Here is a 22,668-nt window from a genome sequence, read left to right on the forward strand (position 1 = left end):
CCACCAATAAAAGAACATGTTGAATTGCCTCACATTGTTTCCATTTGCTCCTTTGCCAGTGTAACAAATGTAGAGGCTTGCTGCACTGTTTTTTAACTGCCTGGTCACGCAATTGGCGTAGGAACAACGGCAATTGGCGTGGGAACTAGGTCAATTGGCGTGGGAACTTCTGTTCTAGGGCACCTAGAAATAAAATTCATTTTGCCCCTAGATGTTAGGAACCCCCTCACTTGACCCCAACAGGGTTCAAGCAATAATGGCGGCGAGAAAGGGTCACGCCGGCGAGGAGGGTCCTACCATTGAGCGTAATGGCGGAGAAAGCTTTGAACCGGCTAAGTCAGAATGAGCAGAAACCTGGAACCCACAACTCCGGTTCTGTTCGACCTGGAGGGCTCAGATTCGGTCACCATGTAGTCCTAGTTGCGGCAGGATTGCATGGCAAATTGCGACCCTCTCGTGGCAACAGAACAGAGTCAGGGTGATGTTAAAGTTCAGGTTTCTGCCATTGACTTGCATGGCAGAAAAAAAGCCACTTTGGTAATGTGCTTTTAAACTGTCTTATGGTATCTCCGGTTCCGGGGGTCGTGCAGGGCTGATATCTTGCCACTATGGCAAGGGTCCTCCCGCATGAGGACCAGGTAAATTTCAACCCGCTCAGACCCACAGAACGGGTTATGTTACATTATACTTACTGTATATACAGGATTTATATATTTTTATTTTAAAGATATTAAAGAATGTACTGTATTGTATTTAAAACATGTGACTGTAAACCATAGTGACTGACAAATATTTTCACACCCTGATGAAATACAGTATCAGTGTACTCTCAATTCTCACAGTGCTGTGCACATCAGATTTACATTTCAGATTTGAGAGGGGATTTTCCAAAGCATTACCGTTCAAACAACAGGCCTCTAAAGGTTGGGGGAGGGGGATGGAGTGATTAGACGCAGGCGTGCTGAGTGTTTGTAGCTCGGCTATGGGTGGATTAAGAACGCAATGGCAATACGTAGAAGGTTAACGACCCAGTGGAGAGAGGGGGATGGTAGGCTAGGGTGACTCAGCCGATTGACGCTTGGCTAGGGAGGGATTAAAAACTCTGGAGGTGTGTGCCTGAAATAGTTAACAGCACTGTAATTTCAAAAGGCAGTTCATCATAATAATTTGATGAATAAACCCCCAAAGACAACCCCCAAATACAGTACATAAAAAGCAAGTCACTTTAACTCCCTGTGCCCCATGCACCAAAAATGTTTTGTGGCAGAAGAATTTAATAAAGGCTGCAGTATGTATTATTGTGTGTTGATGGTTAGAATTGCTGTGCACTTTAAATGTTACAACATTGTACTGTACAGTATTTGTAAATAAATGTTTTTGTACTGACTCCACCAATAAAAGAACATGTTGAATTGCCTCACATTGTTTCCATTTGCTCCTTTGCCAGTGTAACAAATGTAGAGGCTTGCTGCACTGTTTTTTAAATGAGTGGTCACGCAATTGGCGTAGGAACAACGGCAATTGGCGTGGGAACTAGGTCAATTGGCGTGGGAACTTCTGTTCTAGGGCACCTAGAAATAAAATTAATTTTGCCCCTAGATGTTAGGAACCCCCTCACTTGACCCCAACAGGGTTCAAGCAATAATGGCGGCGAGAAAGGGTCACGCCGGCGAGGAGGGTCCTACCATTGAGCGTAATGGCGGAGAAAGCTTTGAACCGGCTAAGTCAGAATGAGCAGAAACCTGGAACCCACAACTCCGGTTCTGTTCGACCTGGAGGGCTCAGATTCGGTCACCATGTAGTCCTAGTTGCGGCAGGATTGCATGGCAAATTGCGACCCTCTCGTGGCAACAGAACGGAGTCAGGGTGATGTTAACATTCAGGTAATGTGCTTTTAAACTGTCTTTTGGTACCTCCAGTTCCGGGGGTCGTGCAAGGCTGATATCTTGCCACAATGGCAAGGGTCCTCCCGCATGAGGACCAGGTAAATTTCAACCCGCTCAGACCCACAGAACGGGTTATGTTACATTATACTTACTGTATATACCGGATTTATATATTTTTATTTTAAAGATATTAAAGAATGTACTGTATTGTATTTAAAACATGTGACTGTAAACCATAGTGACTGACAAATATTTTCACACCCTGATGAAATACAGTATCAGTGTACTCTCAATTCTCACAGTGCTGTGCACATCAGATTTACATTTCAGATTTGAGAGGGGATTTTCCAAAGCATTACCGTTCAAACAACAGGCCTCTAAGGGTTGGGGGAGGGGGATGGAGTGATTAGACGCAGGCGTGCTGAGTGTTTGTAGCTCGGCTATGGGTGGATTAAGAACACAATGGCAATATGCAGAAGGTTAACGACCCAGTGGAGAGAGGGGGATGGTAGGCTAGGGTGACTCAGCCGATTGACGCTTGGCTAGGGAGGGATTAAAAACTCTGGAGGTGTGTGGCTGAAATAGTTAACAGCACTGTAATTTCAAAAGGCAGTTCATCATAATAATTTGATGAATAAACCCCCAAAGACAACCCCCAAATACAGTACATAAAAAGCAAGTCACTTTAACTCCCTGTGCCCCATGCACCAAAAATGTTTTGTGGCAGAAGAATTTAATAAAGGCTGCAGTATGTATTATTGTGTGTTGATGGTTAGAATTGCTGTGCACTTTAAATGTTACAACATTGTACTGTACAGTATTTGTAAATAAATGTTTTTGTACTGACTCCACCAATAAAAGAACATGTTGAATTGCCTCACATTGTTTCCATTTGCTCCTTTGCCAGTGTAACAAATGTAGAGGCTTGCTGCACTGTTTTTTAACTGCCTGGTCACGCAATTGGCGTAGGAACAACGGCAATTGGCGTGGGAACTAGGTCAATTGGCGTGGGAACTTCTGTTCTAGGGCACCTAGAAATAAAATTCATTTTGCCCCTAGATGTTAGGAACCCCCTCACTTGACCCCAACAGGGTTCAAGCAATAATGGCGGCGAGAAAGGGTCACGCCGGCGAGGAGGGTCCTACCATTGAGCGTAATGGCGGAGAAAGCTTTGAACCGGCTAAGTCAGAATGAGCAGAAACCTGGAACCCACAACTCCGGTTCTGTTCGACCTGGAGGGCTCAGATTCGGTCACCGTGTAGTCCTAGTTGCGGCAGGATTGCATGGCAAATTGCGACCCTCTCGTGGCAACAGAACAGAGTCAGGGTGATGTTAAAGTTCAGGTTTCTGCCATTGACTTGCATGGCAGAAAAAAAGCCACTTTGGTAATGTGCTTTTAAACTGTCTTATGGTATCTCCGGTTCCGTGGGTCGTGCAGGGCTGATATCTTGCCACTATGGCAAGGGTCCTCCCGCATGAGGACCAGGTAAATTTCAACCCGCTCAGACCCACAGAACGGGTTATGTTACATTATACTTACTGTATATACAGGATTTATATATTTTTATTTTAAAGATATTAAAGAATGTACTGTATTGTATTTAAAACATGTGACTGTAAACCATAGTGACTGACAAATATTTTCACACCCTGATGAAATACAGTATCAGTGTACTCTCAATTCTCACAGTGCTGTGCACATCAGATTTACATTTCAAATTCGAGAGGGGATTTTCCAAAGCATTACCGTTCAAACAACAGGCCTCTAAGGGTTGGGGGAGGGGGATGGTGTGATTATACGCAGGCATGTTGAGTGTTTGTAGCTCGGCTATGGGCGGATTAAGAACACAATGGCAATATGCAGAAGGTTAATGACCCAGTGGAGAGAGGGGGATGGTAGGCTAGGGTGACTCAGCCGATTGACGCATGGCTAGGGAGGGATTAAAAACTCTGGAGGTGTGTGGCTGAAATAGTTAACAGCACTGTAATTTCAAAAGGCAGTTCATCATAATAATTTGATGAATAAACCCCCAAAGACAACCCCGAAATACAGTACATAAAAAGCAAGTCACTTTAACTCCCTGTGCCCCATGCACCAAAAATGTTTTGTGGCAGAAGAATTTAATAAAGGCTGCAGTATGTATTATTGTGTGTTGATGGTTAGAATTGCTGTGCACTTTAAATGTTACAACATTGTACAGGCATACCCCGGTTTAAGGACACTCACTTTAAGTACACTCGCTAGTAAGTACATATCGCCTAATAGGCAAACTGCATCTCACGCACGCGCCTGTCGTCACGTCCTGAACAGCAATACCAGCTCCCTACCTGTACCGAAGCTGTGCACAAGCGGGGAGACTATAGAGCCTGTTACACATGTGTTATTTACATCAGTTATGCACGTATATGACGATTGCAGTACAGTACATTATCGATAAGTGGGGAAATGGTAGTGCTTCACTTTAAGTACATTTTCACTTTACATACATGCTCCGTTCCCATTGCGTACGCTAATGCGGGGTATGCCTGTACAGTATTTGTAAATAAATGTTTTTGTACTGACTCCACCAATAAAAGAACATGTTGAATTGCCTCACATTGTTTCCATTTGCTCCTTTGCCAGTGTAACAAATGTAGAGGCTTGCTTCACTGTTTTTTAACTGCCTGGTCGCACAATTGGCGTAGGAACAACGGCAATTGGCGTGGGAACTAGGTCAATTGGCGTGGGAACTTCTGTTCTAGGGCACCTAGAAATAAAATTCATTTTGCCCCTAGATGTTAGGAACCCCTTCACTTGACCCCAACGGGGTCCGAGCAGTAATGGCGGCGATAAAGGGTCACGCCGGCGAGGAGGGTCCTACCATTGAGCGTAATGGCGGAGAAAGCTTTGAACCGGCTAAGTCAGAATGAGCAGAAACCTGGAACCCACAACTCCGGTTCTGTTCGACCTAGAGGGCTCAGATTCGGTCACCATGTAGTCCTAGTTGCGGCAGGATTGCATGGCAAATTGCGACCCACTCGTGGCAACAGAACGGAGTCAGGGTGATGTTAAAATTCAGGTTTCTGCCATTGACTTGCATGGCAGAAAAAAAGCCACTTTGGTAATGTGCTTTTAAACTGTCTTATGGTATCTCCGGTTCCGGGGGTCGTGCAAGGCTGATATCTTGCCACTATGGCAAGGGTCCTCCCGCATGAGGACCAGGTAAATTTCAACCCGCTCAGACCCACAGAACGGGTTATGTTACATTATACTTACTGTATATACAGGATTTATATATTTTTATTTTAAAGATATTAAAGAATGTACTGTATTGTATTTAAAACATGTGACTGTAAACCATAGTGACTGACAAATATTTTCACACCCTGATGAAATACAGTATCAGTGTACTCTCAATTCTCACAGTGCTGTGCACATCAGATTTACATTTCAAATTCGAGAGGGGATTTTCCAAAGCATTACCGTTCAAACAACAGGCCTCTAAGGGTTGGGGGAGGGGGATGGTGTGATTATACGCAGGCATGTTGAGTGTTTGTAGCTCGGCTATGGGCGGATTAAGAACACAATGGCAATATGCAGAAGGTTAATGACCCAGTGGAGAGAGGGGGATGGTAGGCTAGGGTGACTCAGCCGATTGACGCTTGGCTAGGGAGGGATTAAAAACTCTGGAGGTGTGTGGCTGAAATAGTTAACAGCACTGTAATTTCAAAAGGCAGTTCATCATAATAATTTGATGAATAAACCCCCAAAGACAACCCCCAAATACATTACATAAAATGCAAGTCACTTTAACTCCCTGTGCCCCATGCACCAAAAATGTTTTGTGGCAGAAGAATTTAATAAAGGCTGCAGTATGTATTATTGTGTGTTGATGGTTAGAATTGCTGTGCACTTTAAATGTTACAACATTGTACAGTATTTGTAAATAAATGTTTTTGTACTGACTCCACCAATAAAAGAACATGTTGAATTGCCTCACATTGTTTCCATTTGCTCCTTTGCCAGTGTAACAAATGTAGAGGCTTGCTTCACTGTTTTTTAACTGCCTGGTCGCACAATTGGCGTAGGAACAACGGCAATTGGCGTGGGAACTAGGTCAATTGGCGTGGGAACTTCTGTTCTAGTGCACCTAGAAATAAAATTCATTTTGCCCCTAGATGTTAGGAACCCCCTCACTTGACCCCAACGGGGTCCGAGCAGTAATGGCGGCGAGAAAGGGTCACGCCGGCGAGGAGGGTCCTACCATTGAGCGTAATGGCGGAGAAAGCTTTGAACCGGCTAAGTCAGAATGAGCAGAAACCTGGAACCCACAACTCCGGTTCTGTTCGACCTAGAGGGCTCAGATTCGGTCACCATGTAGTCCTAGTTGCGGCAGGATTGCATGGCAAATTGCGACCCTCTCGTGGCAACAGAACGGAGTCAGGGTGATGTTAAAGTTCAGGTTTCTGCCATTGACTTGCATGGCAGAAAAAAAGCCACTTTGGTAATGTGCTTTTAAACTGTCTTTTGGTACCTCCAGTTCCGGGGGTCGTGCAAGGCTGATATCTTTCCACAATGGCAAGGGTCCTCCCGCATGAGGACCAGGTAAATTTCAACCCGCTCAGACCCACAGAACGGGTTATGTTACATTATACTTACTGTATACAGTAGCGACATACTTTATTAAAGTAAATGCCGGCGGCATGCCGGGATCTACCCCAGCTGCCGCCAGTAAAAAACGCGCGCCGCCGCGTTTCCCCCACGCACCCCCCCTCCACATCGCGAGCAATTACCCCCCCTTCTGGACCCCGAACCCGGCTTCTGTCATGCCCCTCTGCTTCCCCGCACCCCCGCTTACCTTAATTTCATCTCCAGGGGTGTCGGGGAAGCCTGGGGAAGACGGGGAAGACGGGGAAGCCGGGCGCGCATGTGACTGTGACGTCACAGTGCGCCGCCACGCGCCGCGGCTACCCGCTTCCCAGCCGCATACAGCCAGCGGCTTTTGCTCGAATAAGAGCTGCCGCTGCTGTATACCGGATTTATATATTTTTATTTTAAAGATATTAAAGAATGTACTGTATTGTATTTAAAACATGTGACTGTAAACCATAGTGACTGACAAATATTTTCACACCCTGATGAAATACAGTATCAGTGTACTCTCAATTCTCACAGTGCTGTGCACATCAGATTTACATTTCAGATTTGAGAGGGGATTTTCCAAAGCATTACCGTTCAAACAACAGGCCTCTAAGGGTTGGGGGAGGCGGATGGAGTGATTAGACGCAGGCGTGCTGAGTGTTTGTAGCTCGGCTATGGGTGGATTAAGAACACAATGGCAATATGCAGAAGGTTAACGACCCAGTGGAGAGAGGGGGATGGTAGGCTAGGGTGACTCAGCCGATTGACGCTTGGCTAGGGAGGGATTAAAAACTCTGGAGGTGTGTGGCTGAAATAGTTAACAGCACTGTAATTTCAAAAGGCAGTTCATCATAATAATTTGATGAATAAACCCCCAAAGACAACCCCCAAATACAGTACATAAAAAGCAAGTCACTTTAACTCCCTGTGCCCCATGCACCAAAAATGTTTTGTGGCAGAAGAATTTAATAAAGGCTGCAGTATGTATTATTGTGTGTTGATGGTTAGAATTGCTGTGCACTTTAAATGTTACAACATTGTACTGTACAGTATTTGTAAATAAATGTTTTTGTACTGACTCCACCAATAAAAGAACATGTTGAATTGCCTCACATTGTTTCCATTTGCTCCTTTGCCAGTGTAACAAATGTAGAGGCTTGCTGCACTGTTTTTTAACTGCCTGGTCACGCAATTGGCGTAGGAACAACGGCAATTGGCGTGGGAACTAGGTCAATTGGCGTGGGAACTTCTGTTCTAGGGCACCTAGAAATAAAATTCATTTTGCCCCTAGATGTTAGGAACCCCCTCACTTGACCCCAACAGGGTTCAAGCAATAATGGCGGCGAGAAAGGGTCACGCCGGCGAGGAGGGTCCTACCATTGAGCGTAATGGCGGAGAAAGCTTTGAACCGGCTAAGTCAGAATGAGCAGAAACCTGGAACCCACAACTCCGGTTCTGTTCGACCTGGAGGGCTCAGATTCGGTCACCATGTAGTCCTAGTTGCGGCAGGATTGCATGGCAAATTGCGACCCTCTCGTGGCAACAGAACAGAGTCAGGGTGATGTTAAAGTTCAGGTTTCTGCCATTGACTTGCATGGCAGAAAAAAAGCCACTTTGGTAATGTGCTTTTAAACTGTCTTATGGTATCTCCGGTTCCGGGGGTCGTGCAGGGCTGATATCTTGCCACTATGGCAAGGGTCCTCCCGCATGAGGACCAGGTAAATTTCAACCCGCTCAGACCCACAGAACGGGTTATGTTACATTATACTTACTGTATATACAGGATTTATATATTTTTATTTTAAAGATATTAAAGAATGTACTGTATTGTATTTAAAACATGTGACTGTAAACCATAGTGACTGACAAATATTTTCACACCCTGATGAAATACAGTATCAGTGTACTCTCAATTCTCACAGTGCTGTGCACATCAGATTTACATTTCAGATTTGAGAGGGGATTTTCCAAAGCATTACCGTTCAAACAACAGGCCTCTAAAGGTTGGGGGAGGGGGATGGAGTGATTAGACGCAGGCGTGCTGAGTGTTTGTAGCTCGGCTATGGGTGGATTAAGAACGCAATGGCAATACGTAGAAGGTTAACGACCCAGTGGAGAGAGGGGGATGGTAGGCTAGGGTGACTCAGCCGATTGACGCTTGGCTAGGGAGGGATTAAAAACTCTGGAGGTGTGTGCCTGAAATAGTTAACAGCACTGTAATTTCAAAAGGCAGTTCATCATAATAATTTGATGAATAAACCCCCAAAGACAACCCCCAAATACAGTACATAAAAAGCAAGTCACTTTAACTCCCTGTGCCCCATGCACCAAAAATGTTTTGTGGCAGAAGAATTTAATAAAGGCTGCAGTATGTATTATTGTGTGTTGATGGTTAGAATTGCTGTGCACTTTAAATGTTACAACATTGTACTGTACAGTATTTGTAAATAAATGTTTTTGTACTGACTCCACCAATAAAAGAACATGTTGAATTGCCTCACATTGTTTCCATTTGCTCCTTTGCCAGTGTAACAAATGTAGAGGCTTGCTGCACTGTTTTTTAAATGAGTGGTCACGCAATTGGCGTAGGAACAACGGCAATTGGCGTGGGAACTAGGTCAATTGGCGTGGGAACTTCTGTTCTAGGGCACCTAGAAATAAAATTAATTTTGCCCCTAGATGTTAGGAACCCCCTCACTTGACCCCAACAGGGTTCAAGCAATAATGGCGGCGAGAAAGGGTCACGCCGGCGAGGAGGGTCCTACCATTGAGCGTAATGGCGGAGAAAGCTTTGAACCGGCTAAGTCAGAATGAGCAGAAACCTGGAACCCACAACTCCGGTTCTGTTCGACCTGGAGGGCTCAGATTCGGTCACCATGTAGTCCTAGTTGCGGCAGGATTGCATGGCAAATTGCGACCCTCTCGTGGCAACAGAACGGAGTCAGGGTGATGTTAACATTCAGGTAATGTGCTTTTAAACTGTCTTTTGGTACCTCCAGTTCCGGGGGTCGTGCAAGGCTGATATCTTGCCACAATGGCAAGGGTCCTCCCGCATGAGGACCAGGTAAATTTCAACCCGCTCAGACCCACAGAACGGGTTATGTTACATTATACTTACTGTATATACCGGATTTATATATTTTTATTTTAAAGATATTAAAGAATGTACTGTATTGTATTTAAAACATGTGACTGTAAACCATAGTGACTGACAAATATTTTCACACCCTGATGAAATACAGTATCAGTGTACTCTCAATTCTCACAGTGCTGTGCACATCAGATTTACATTTCAGATTTGAGAGGGGATTTTCCAAAGCATTACCGTTCAAACAACAGGCCTCTAAGGGTTGGGGGAGGGGGATGGAGTGATTAGACGCAGGCGTGCTGAGTGTTTGTAGCTCGGCTATGGGTGGATTAAGAACACAATGGCAATATGCAGAAGGTTAACGACCCAGTGGAGAGAGGGGGATGGTAGGCTAGGGTGACTCAGCCGATTGACGCTTGGCTAGGGAGGGATTAAAAACTCTGGAGGTGTGTGGCTGAAATAGTTAACAGCACTGTAATTTCAAAAGGCAGTTCATCATAATAATTTGATGAATAAACCCCCAAAGACAACCCCCAAATACAGTACATAAAAAGCAAGTCACTTTAACTCCCTGTGCCCCATGCACCAAAAATGTTTTGTGGCAGAAGAATTTAATAAAGGCTGCAGTATGTATTATTGTGTGTTGATGGTTAGAATTGCTGTGCACTTTAAATGTTACAACATTGTACTGTACAGTATTTGTAAATAAATGTTTTTGTACTGACTCCACCAATAAAAGAACATGTTGAATTGCCTCACATTGTTTCCATTTGCTCCTTTGCCAGTGTAACAAATGTAGAGGCTTGCTGCACTGTTTTTTAACTGCCTGGTCACGCAATTGGCGTAGGAACAACGGCAATTGGCGTGGGAACTAGGTCAATTGGCGTGGGAACTTCTGTTCTAGGGCACCTAGAAATAAAATTCATTTTGCCCCTAGATGTTAGGAACCCCCTCACTTGACCCCAACAGGGTTCAAGCAATAATGGCGGCGAGAAAGGGTCACGCCGGCGAGGAGGGTCCTACCATTGAGCGTAATGGCGGAGAAAGCTTTGAACCGGCTAAGTCAGAATGAGCAGAAACCTGGAACCCACAACTCCGGTTCTGTTCGACCTGGAGGGCTCAGATTCGGTCACCGTGTAGTCCTAGTTGCGGCAGGATTGCATGGCAAATTGCGACCCTCTCGTGGCAACAGAACAGAGTCAGGGTGATGTTAAAGTTCAGGTTTCTGCCATTGACTTGCATGGCAGAAAAAAAGCCACTTTGGTAATGTGCTTTTAAACTGTCTTATGGTATCTCCGGTTCCGTGGGTCGTGCAGGGCTGATATCTTGCCACTATGGCAAGGGTCCTCCCGCATGAGGACCAGGTAAATTTCAACCCGCTCAGACCCACAGAACGGGTTATGTTACATTATACTTACTGTATATACAGGATTTATATATTTTTATTTTAAAGATATTAAAGAATGTACTGTATTGTATTTAAAACATGTGACTGTAAACCATAGTGACTGACAAATATTTTCACACCCTGATGAAATACAGTATCAGTGTACTCTCAATTCTCACAGTGCTGTGCACATCAGATTTACATTTCAAATTCGAGAGGGGATTTTCCAAAGCATTACCGTTCAAACAACAGGCCTCTAAGGGTTGGGGGAGGGGGATGGTGTGATTATACGCAGGCATGTTGAGTGTTTGTAGCTCGGCTATGGGCGGATTAAGAACACAATGGCAATATGCAGAAGGTTAATGACCCAGTGGAGAGAGGGGGATGGTAGGCTAGGGTGACTCAGCCGATTGACGCATGGCTAGGGAGGGATTAAAAACTCTGGAGGTGTGTGGCTGAAATAGTTAACAGCACTGTAATTTCAAAAGGCAGTTCATCATAATAATTTGATGAATAAACCCCCAAAGACAACCCCGAAATACAGTACATAAAAAGCAAGTCACTTTAACTCCCTGTGCCCCATGCACCAAAAATGTTTTGTGGCAGAAGAATTTAATAAAGGCTGCAGTATGTATTATTGTGTGTTGATGGTTAGAATTGCTGTGCACTTTAAATGTTACAACATTGTACAGGCATACCCCGGTTTAAGGACACTCACTTTAAGTACACTCGCTAGTAAGTACATATCGCCTAATAGGCAAACTGCATCTCACGCACGCGCCTGTCGTCACGTCCTGAACAGCAATACCAGCTCCCTACCTGTACCGAAGCTGTGCACAAGCGGGGAGACTATAGAGCCTGTTACACATGTGTTATTTACATCAGTTATGCACGTATATGACGATTGCAGTACAGTACATTATCGATAAGTGGGGAAATGGTAGTGCTTCACTTTAAGTACATTTTCACTTTACATACATGCTCCGTTCCCATTGCGTACGCTAATGCGGGGTATGCCTGTACAGTATTTGTAAATAAATGTTTTTGTACTGACTCCACCAATAAAAGAACATGTTGAATTGCCTCACATTGTTTCCATTTGCTCCTTTGCCAGTGTAACAAATGTAGAGGCTTGCTTCACTGTTTTTTAACTGCCTGGTCGCACAATTGGCGTAGGAACAACGGCAATTGGCGTGGGAACTAGGTCAATTGGCGTGGGAACTTCTGTTCTAGGGCACCTAGAAATAAAATTCATTTTGCCCCTAGATGTTAGGAACCCCTTCACTTGACCCCAACGGGGTCCGAGCAGTAATGGCGGCGATAAAGGGTCACGCCGGCGAGGAGGGTCCTACCATTGAGCGTAATGGCGGAGAAAGCTTTGAACCGGCTAAGTCAGAATGAGCAGAAACCTGGAACCCACAACTCCGGTTCTGTTCGACCTAGAGGGCTCAGATTCGGTCACCATGTAGTCCTAGTTGCGGCAGGATTGCATGGCAAATTGCGACCCACTCGTGGCAACAGAACGGAGTCAGGGTGATGTTAAAATTCAGGTTTCTGCCATTGACTTGCATGGCAGAAAAAAAGCCACTTTGGTAATGTGCTTTTAAACTGTCTTATGGTATCTCCGGTTCCGGGGGTCGTGCAAGGCTGATATCTTGCCACTATGGCAAGGGTCCTCCCGCATGAGGACCAGGTAAATTTCAACCCGCTCAGACCCACAGAACGGGTTATGTTACATTATACTTACTGTATATACAGGATTTATATATTTTTATTTTAAAGATATTAAAGAATGTACTGTATTGTATTTAAAACATGTGACTGTAAACCATAGTGACTGACAAATATTTTCACACCCTGATGAAATACAGTATCAGTGTACTCTCAATTCTCACAGTGCTGTGCACATCAGATTTACATTTCAAATTCGAGAGGGGATTTTCCAAAGCATTACCGTTCAAACAACAGGCCTCTAAGGGTTGGGGGAGGGGGATGGTGTGATTATACGCAGGCATGTTGAGTGTTTGTAGCTCGGCTATGGGCGGATTAAGAACACAATGGCAATATGCAGAAGGTTAATGACCCAGTGGAGAGAGGGGGATGGTAGGCTAGGGTGACTCAGCCGATTGACGCTTGGCTAGGGAGGGATTAAAAACTCTGGAGGTGTGTGGCTGAAATAGTTAACAGCACTGTAATTTCAAAAGGCAGTTCATCATAATAATTTGATGAATAAACCCCCAAAGACAACCCCCAAATACATTACATAAAATGCAAGTCACTTTAACTCCCTGTGCCCCATGCACCAAAAATGTTTTGTGGCAGAAGAATTTAATAAAGGCTGCAGTATGTATTATTGTGTGTTGATGGTTAGAATTGCTGTGCACTTTAAATGTTACAACATTGTACAGTATTTGTAAATAAATGTTTTTGTACTGACTCCACCAATAAAAGAACATGTTGAATTGCCTCACATTGTTTCCATTTGCTCCTTTGCCAGTGTAACAAATGTAGAGGCTTGCTTCACTGTTTTTTAACTGCCTGGTCGCACAATTGGCGTAGGAACAACGGCAATTGGCGTGGGAACTAGGTCAATTGGCGTGGGAACTTCTGTTCTAGTGCACCTAGAAATAAAATTCATTTTGCCCCTAGATGTTAGGAACCCCCTCACTTGACCCCAACGGGGTCCGAGCAGTAATGGCGGCGAGAAAGGGTCACGCCGGCGAGGAGGGTCCTACCATTGAGCGTAATGGCGGAGAAAGCTTTGAACCGGCTAAGTCAGAATGAGCAGAAACCTGGAACCCACAACTCCGGTTCTGTTCGACCTAGAGGGCTCAGATTCGGTCACCATGTAGTCCTAGTTGCGGCAGGATTGCATGGCAAATTGCGACCCTCTCGTGGCAACAGAACGGAGTCAGGGTGATGTTAAAGTTCAGGTTTCTGCCATTGACTTGCATGGCAGAAAAAAAGCCACTTTGGTAATGTGCTTTTAAACTGTCTTTTGGTACCTCCAGTTCCGGGGGTCGTGCAAGGCTGATATCTTTCCACAATGGCAAGGGTCCTCCCGCATGAGGACCAGGTAAATTTCAACCCGCTCAGACCCACAGAACGGGTTATGTTACATTATACTTACTGTATACAGTAGCGACATACTTTATTAAAGTAAATGCCGGCGGCATGCCGGGATCTACCCCAGCTGCCGCCAGTAAAAAACGCGCGCCGCCGCGTTTCCCCCACGCACCCCCCCTCCACATCGCGAGCAATTACCCCCCCTTCTGGACCCCGAACCCGGCTTCTGTCATGCCCCTCTGCTTCCCCGCACCCCCGCTTACCTTAATTTCATCTCCAGGGGTGTCGGGGAAGCCTGGGGAAGACGGGGAAGACGGGGAAGCCGGGCGCGCATGTGACTGTGACGTCACAGTGCGCCGCCACGCGCCGCGGCTACCCGCTTCCCAGCCGCATACAGCCAGCGGCTTTTGCTCGAATAAGAGCTGCCGCTGCTGTATACCGGATTTATATATTTTTATTTTAAAGATATTAAAGAATGTACTGTATTGTATTTAAAACATGTGACTGTAAACCATAGTGACTGACAAATATTTTCACACCCTGATGAAATACAGTATCAGTGTACTCTCAATTCTCACAGTGCTGTGCACATCAGATTTACATTTCAGATTTGAGAGGGGATTTTCCAAAGCATTACCGTTCAAACAACAGGCCTCTAAGGGTTGGGGGAGGCGGATGGAGTGATTAGACGCAGGCGTGCTGAGTGTTTGTAGCTCGGCTATGGGTGGATTAAGAACACAATGGCAATATGCAGAAGGTTAACGACCCAGTGGAGAGAGGGGGATGGTAGGCTAGGGTGACTCAGCCGATTGACGCTTGGCTAGGGAGGGATTAAAAACTCTGGAGGTGTGTGGCTGAAATAGTTAACAGCACTGTAATTTCAAAAGGCAGTTCATCATAATAATTTGATGAATAAACCCCCAAAGACAACCCCCAAATACAGTACATAAAAAGCAAGTCACTTTAACTCCCTGTGCCCCATGCACCAAAAATGTTTTGTGGCAGAAGAATTTAATAAAGGCTGCAGTATGTATTATTGTGTGTTGATGGTTAGAATTGCTGTGCACTTTAAATGTTACAACATTGTACTGTACAGTATTTGTAAATAAATGTTTTTGTACTGACTCCACCAATAAAAGAACATGTTGAATTGCCTCACATTGTTTCCATTTGCTCCTTTGCCAGTGTAACAAATGTAGAGGCTTGCTGCACTGTTTTTTAACTGCCTGGTCACGCAATTGGCGTAGGAACAACGGCAATTGGCGTGGGAACTAGGTCAATTGGCGTGGGAACTTCTGTTCTAGGGCACCTAGAAATAAAATTCATTTTGCCCCTAGATGTTAGGAACCCCCTCACTTGACCCCAACAGGGTTCAAGCAATAATGGCGGCGAGAAAGGGTCACGCCGGCGAGGAGGGTCCTACCATTGAGCGTAATGGCGGAGAAAGCTTTGAACCGGCTAAGTCAGAATGAGCAGAAACCTGGAACCCACAACTCCGGTTCTGTTCGACCTGGAAGGCTCAGATTCGGTCACCATGTAGTCCTAGTTGCGGCAGGATTGCATGGCAAATTGCGACCCTCTCGTGGCAACAGAACAGAGTCAGGGTGATGTTAAAGTTCAGGTTTCTGCCATTGACTTGCATGGCAGAAAAAAAGCCACTTTGGTAATGTGCTTTTAAACTGTCTTTTGGTACCTCCAGTTCCGGGGGTCGTGCAAGGCTGATATCTTTCCACAATGGCAAGGGTCCTCCCGCATGAGGACCAGGTAAATTTCAACCCGCTCAGACCCACAGAACGGGTTATGTTACATTATACTTACTGTATACAGTAGCGACATACTTTATTAAAGTAAATGCCGGCGGCATGCCGGGATCTACCCCAGCTGCCGCCAGTAAAAAACGCGCGCCGCCGCGTTTCCCCCACGCACCCCCCCTCCACATCGCGAGCAATTACCCCCCCTTCTGGACCCCGAACCCGGCTTCTGTCATGCCCCTCTGCTTCCCCGCACCCCCGCTTACCTTAATTTCATCTCCAGGGGTGTCGGGGAAGCCTGGGGAAGACGGGGAAGACGGGGAAGCCGGGCGCGCATGTGACTGTGACGTCACAGTGCGCCGCCACGCGCCGCGGCTACCCGCTTCCCAGCCGCATACAGCCAGCGGCTTTTGCTCGAATAAGAGCTGCCGCTGCTGTATACCGGATTTATATATTTTTATTTTAAAGATATTAAAGAATGTACTGTATTGTATTTAAAACATGTGACTGTAAACCATAGTGACTGACAAATATTTTCACACCCTGATGAAATACAGTATCAGTGTACTCTCAATTCTCACAGTGCTGTGCACATCAGATTTACATTTCAGATTTGAGAGGGGATTTTCCAAAGCATTACCGTTCAAACAACAGGCCTCTAAGGGTTGGGGGAGGCGGATGGAGTGATTAGACGCAGGCGTGCTGAGTGTTTGTAGCTCGGCTATGGGTGGATTAAGAACACAATGGCAATATGCAGAAGGTTAACGACCCAGTGGAGAGAGGGGGATGGTAGGCTAGGGTGACTCAGCCGATTGACGCTTGGCTAGGGAGGGATTAAAAACTCTGGAGGTGTGTGCCTGAAATAGTTAACAGCACTGTAATTTCAAAAGGCAGTTCATCATAATAATTTGATGAATAAACCCCCAAAGACAACCCCCAAATACAGTACATAAAAAGCAAGTCACTTTAACTCCCTGTGCCCCATGCACCAAAAATGTTTTGTGGCAGAAGAATTTAATAAAGGCTGCAGTATGTATTATTGTGTGTTGATGGTTAGAATTGCTGTGCACTTTAAATGTTACAACATTGTACTGTACAGTATTTGTAAATAAATGTTTTTGTACTGACTCCACCAATAAAAGAACATGTTGAATTGCCTCACATTGTTTCCATTTGCTCCTTTGCCAGTGTAACAAATGTAGAGGCTTGCTGCACTGTTTTTTAACTGCCTGGTCACGCAATTGGCGTAGGAACAACGGCAATTGGCGTGGGAACTAGGTCAATTGGCGTGGGAACTTCTGTTCTAGGGCACCTAGAAATAAAATTAATTTTGCCCCTAGATGTTAGGAACCCCCTCACTTGACCCCAACAGGGTTCAAGCAATAATGGCGGCGAGAAAGGGTCACGCCGGCGAGGAGGGTCCTACCATTGAGCGTAATGGCGGAGAAAGCTTTGAACCGGCTAAGTCAGAATGAGCAGAAACCTGGAACCCACAACTCCGGTTCTGTTCGACCTGGAGGGCTCAGATTCGGTCACCATGTAGTCCTAGTTGCGGCAGGATTGCATGGCAAATTGCGACCCTCTCGTGGCAACAGAACAGAGTCAGGGTGATGTTAAAGTTCAGGTTTCTGCCATTGACTTGCATGGCAGAAAAAAAGCCACTTTGGTAATGTGCTTTTAAACTGTCTTATGGTATCTCCGGTTCCGGGGGTCGTGCAGGGCTGATATCTTGCCACTATGGCAAGGGTCCTCCCGCATGAGGACCAGGTAAATTTCAACCCGCTCAGACCCACAGAACGGGTTATGTTACATTATACTTACTGTATATACAGGATTTATATATTTTTATTTTAAAGATATTAAAGAATGTACTGTATTGTATTTAAAACATGTGACTGTAAACCATAGTGACTGACAAATATTTTCACACCCTGATGAAATACAGTATCAGTGTACTCTCAATTCTCACAGTGCTGTGCACATCAGATTTACATTTCAGATTTGAGAGGGGATTTTCCAAAGCATTACCGTTCAAACAACAGGCCTCTAAAGGTTGGGGGAGGGGGATGGAGTGATTAGACGCAGGCGTGCTGAGTGTTTGTAGCTCGGCTATGGGTGGATTAAGAACGCAATGGCAATACGTAGAAGGTTAACGACCCAGTGGAGAGAGGGGGATGGTAGGCTAGGGTGACTCAGCCGATTGACGCTTGGCTAGGGAGGGATTAAAAACTCTGGAGGTGTGTGCCTGAAATAGTTAACAGCACTGTAATTTCAAAAGGCAGTTCATCATAATAATTTGATGAATAAACCCCCAAAGACAACCCCCAAATACAGTACATAAAAAGCAAGTCACTTTAACTCCCTGTGCCCCATGCACCAAAAATGTTTTGTGGCAGAAGAATTTAATAAAGGCTGCAGTATGTATTATTGTGTGTTGATGGTTAGAATTGCTGTGCACTTTAAATGTTACAACATTGTACTGTACAGTATTTGTAAATAAATGTTTTTGTACTGACTCCACCAATAAAAGAACATGTTGAATTGCCTCACATTGTTTCCATTTGCTCCTTTGCCAGTGTAACAAATGTAGAGGCTTGCTGCACTGTTTTTTAAATGCCTGGTCACGCAATTGGCGTAGGAACAATGGCAATTGGCGTGGGAACTAGGTCAATTGGCGTGGGAACTTCTGTTCTAGGGCACCTAGAAATAAAATTAATTTTGCCCCTAGATGTTAGGAACCCCCTCACTTGACCCCAACAGGGTTCAAGCAATAATGGCGGCGAGAAAGGGTCACGCCGGCGAGGAGGGTCCTACCATTGAGCGTAATGGCGGAGAAAGCTTTGAACCGGCTAAGTCAGAATGAGCAGAAACCTGGAACCCACAACTCCGGTTCTGTTCGACCTGGAGGGCTCAGATTCGGTCACCATGTAGTCCTAGTTGCGGCAGGATTGCATGGCAAATTGCGACCCTCTCGTGGCAACAGAACGGAGTCAGGGTGATGTTAACATTCAGGTAATGTGCTTTTAAACTGTCTTTTGGTACCTCCAGTTCCGGGGGTCGTGCAAGGCTGATATCTTGCCACAATGGCAAGGGTCCTCCCGCATGAGGACCAGGTAAATTTCAACCCGCTCAGACCCACAGAACGGGTTATGTTACATTATACTTACTGTATATACCGGATTTATATATTTTTATTTTAAAGATATTAAAGAATGTACTGTATTGTATTTAAAACATGTGACTGTAAACCATAGTGACTGACAAATATTTTCACACCCTGATGAAATACAGTATCAGTGTACTCTCAATTCTCACAGTGCTGTGCACATCAGATTTACATTTCAGATTTGAGAGGGGATTTTCCAAAGCATTACCGTTCAAACAACAGGCCTCTAAGGGTTGGGGGAGGGGGATGGAGTGATTAGACGCAGGCGTGCTGAGTGTTTGTAGCTCGGCTATGGGTGGATTAAGAACACAATGGCAATATGCAGAAGGTTAACGACCCAGTGGAGAGAGGGGGATGGTAGGCTAGGGTGACTCAGCCGATTGACGCTTGGCTAGGGAGGGATTAAAAACTCTGGAGGTGTGTGGCTGAAATAGTTAACAGCACTGTAATTTCAAAAGGCAGTTCATCATAATAATTTGATGAATAAACCCCCAAAGACAACCCCCAAATACAGTACATAAAAAGCAAGTCACTTTAACTCCCTGTGCCCCATGCACCAAAAATGTTTTGTGGCAGAAGAATTTAATAAAGGCTGCAGTATGTATTATTGTGTGTTGATGGTTAGAATTGCTGTGCACTTTAAATGTTACAACATTGTACTGTACAGTATTTGTAAATAAATGTTTTTGTACTGACTCCACCAATAAAAGAACATGTTGAATTGCCTCACATTGTTTCCATTTGCTCCTTTGCCAGTGTAACAAATGTAGAGGCTTGCTGCACTGTTTTTTAACTGCCTGGTCACGCAATTGGCGTAGGAACAACGGCAATTGGCGTGGGAACTAGGTCAATTGGCGTGGGAACTTCTGTTCTAGGGCACCTAGAAATAAAATTCATTTTGCCCCTAGATGTTAGGAACCCCCTCACTTGACCCCAACAGGGTTCAAGCAATAATGGCGGCGAGAAAGGGTCACGCCGGCGAGGAGGGTCCTACCATTGAGCGTAATGGCGGAGAAAGCTTTGAACCGGCTAAGTCAGAATGAGCAGAAACCTGGAACCCACAACTCCGGTTCTGTTCGACCTGGAGAGCTCAGATTCGGTCACCATGTAGTCCTAGTTGCGGCAGGATTGCATGGCAAATTGCGACCCTCTCGTGGCAACAGAACAGAGTCAGGGTGATGTTAAAGTTCAGGTTTCTGCCATTGACTTGCATGGCAGAAAAAAAGCCACTTTGGTAATGTGCTTTTAAACTGTCTTATGGTATCTCCGGTTCCGGGGGTCGTGCAGGGCTGATATCTTGCCACTATGGCAAGGGTCCTCCCGCATGAGGACCAGGTAAATTTCAACCCGCTCAGACCCACAGAACGGGTTATGTTACATTATACTTACTGTATATACAGGATTTATATATTTTTATTTTAAAGATATTAAAGAATGTACTGTATTGTATTTAAAACATGTGACTGTAAACCATAGTGACTGACAAATATTTTCACACCCTGATGAAATACAGTATCAGTGTACTCTCAATTCTCACAGTGCTGTGCACATCAGATTTACATTTCAGATTTGAGAGGGGATTTTCCAAAGCATTACCGTTCAAACAACAGGCCTCTAAAGGTTGGGGGAGGGGGATGGAGTGATTAGACGCAGGCGTGCTGAGTGTTTGTAGCTCGGCTATGGGTGGATTAAGAACACAATGGCAATATGTAGAAGGTTAACGACCCAGTGGAGAGAGGGGGATGGTAGGCTAGGGTGACTCAGCCGATTGACGCTTGGCTAGGGAGGGATTAAAAACTCTGGAGGTGTGTGCCTGAAATAGTTAACAGCACTGTAATTTCAAAAGGCAGTTCATCATAATAATTTGATGAATAAACCCCCAAAGACAACCCCCAAATACAGTACATAAAAAGCAAGTCACTTTAACTCCCTGTGCCCCATGCACCAAAAATGTTTTGTGGCAGAAGAATTTAATAAAGGCTGCAGTATGTATTATTGTGTGTTGATGGTTAGAATTGCTGTGCACTTTAAATGTTACAACATTGTACTGTACAGTATTTGTAAATAAATGTTTTTGTACTGACTCCACCAATAAAAGAACATGTTGAATTGCCTCACATTGTTTCCATTTGCTCCTTTGCCAGTGTAACAAATGTAGAGGCTTGCTGCACTGTTTTTTAAATGCCTGGTCACGCAATTGGCGTAGGAACAACGGCAATTGGCGTGGGAACTAGGTCAATTGGCGTGGGAACTTCTGTTCTAGGGCACCTAGAAATAAAATTAATTTTGCCCCTAGATGTTAGGAACCCCCTCACTTGACCCCAACGGGGTCCGAGCAGTAATGGCGACGAGAAAGGGTCACGCCGGCGAGGAGGGTCCTACCATTGAGCGTAATGGCGGAGAAAGCTTTGAACCGGCTAAGTCAGAATGAGCAGAAACCTGGAACCCACAACTCCGGTTCTGTTCGACCTAGAGGGCTCAGATTCGGTCACCATGTAGTCCTAGTTGCGGCAGGATTGCATGGCAAATTGCGACCCTCTCGTGGCAACAGAACGGAGTCAGGGTGATGTTAAAATTCAGGTTTCTGCCATTGACTTGCATGGCAGAAAAAAAGCCACTTTGGTAATGTGCTTTTAAACTGTCTTTTGGTACCTCCAGTTCCGGGGGTCGTGCAAGGCTGATATCTTGCCACAATGGCAAGGGTCCTCCCGCATGAGGACCAGGTAAATTTCAACCCGCTCAGACCCACAGAACGGGTTATGTTACATTATACTTACTGTATATACCGGATTTATATATTTTTATTTTAAAGATATTAAAGAATGTACTGTATTGTATTTAAAACATGTGACTGTAAACCATAGTGACTGACAAATATTTTCACACCCTGATGAAATACAGTATCAGTGTACTCTCAATTCTCACAGTGCTGTGCACATCAGATTTACATTTCAGATTTGAGAGGGGATTTTCCAAAGCATTACCGTTCAAACAACAGGCCTCTAAGGGTTGGGGGAGGGGGATGGAGTGATTAGACGCAGGCGTGCTGAGTGTTTGTAGCTCGGCTATGGGTGGATTAAGAACACAATGGCAATATGCAGAAGGTTAACGACCCAGTGGAGAGAGGGGGATAGTAGGCTAGGGTGACTCAGCCGATTGACGCTTGGCTAGGGAGGGATTAAAAACTCTGGAGGTGTGTGCCTGAAATAGTTAACAGCACTGTAATTTCAAAAGGCAGTTCATCATAATAATTTGATGAATAAACCCCCAAAGACAACCCCCAAATACAGTACATAAAAAGCAAGTCACTTTAACTCCCTGTGCCCCATGCACCAAAAATGTTTTGTGGCAGAAGAATTTAATAAAGGCTGCAGTATGTATTATTGTGTGTTGATGGTTAGAATTGCTGTGCACTTTAAATGTTACAACATTGTACTGTACAGTATTTGTAAATAAATGTTTTTGTACTGACTCCACCAATAAAAGAACATGTTGAATTGCCTCACATTGTTTCCATTTGCTCCTTTGCCAGTGTAACAAATGTAGAGGCTTGCTGCACTGTTTTTTAACTGCCTGGTCACGCAATTGGCGTAGGAACAACGGCAATTGGCGTGGGAACTAGGTCAATTGGCGTGGGAACTTCTGTTCTAGGGCACCTAGAAATAAAATTCATTTTGCCCCTAGATGTTAGGAACCCCCTCAC

The sequence above is a fragment of the Ascaphus truei genome, chromosome 2 (genome assembly GCF_040206685.1).
Source record: "Ascaphus truei isolate aAscTru1 chromosome 2, aAscTru1.hap1, whole genome shotgun sequence".
Lineage (NCBI taxonomy): Eukaryota > Metazoa > Chordata > Amphibia > Anura > Ascaphidae > Ascaphus > Ascaphus truei.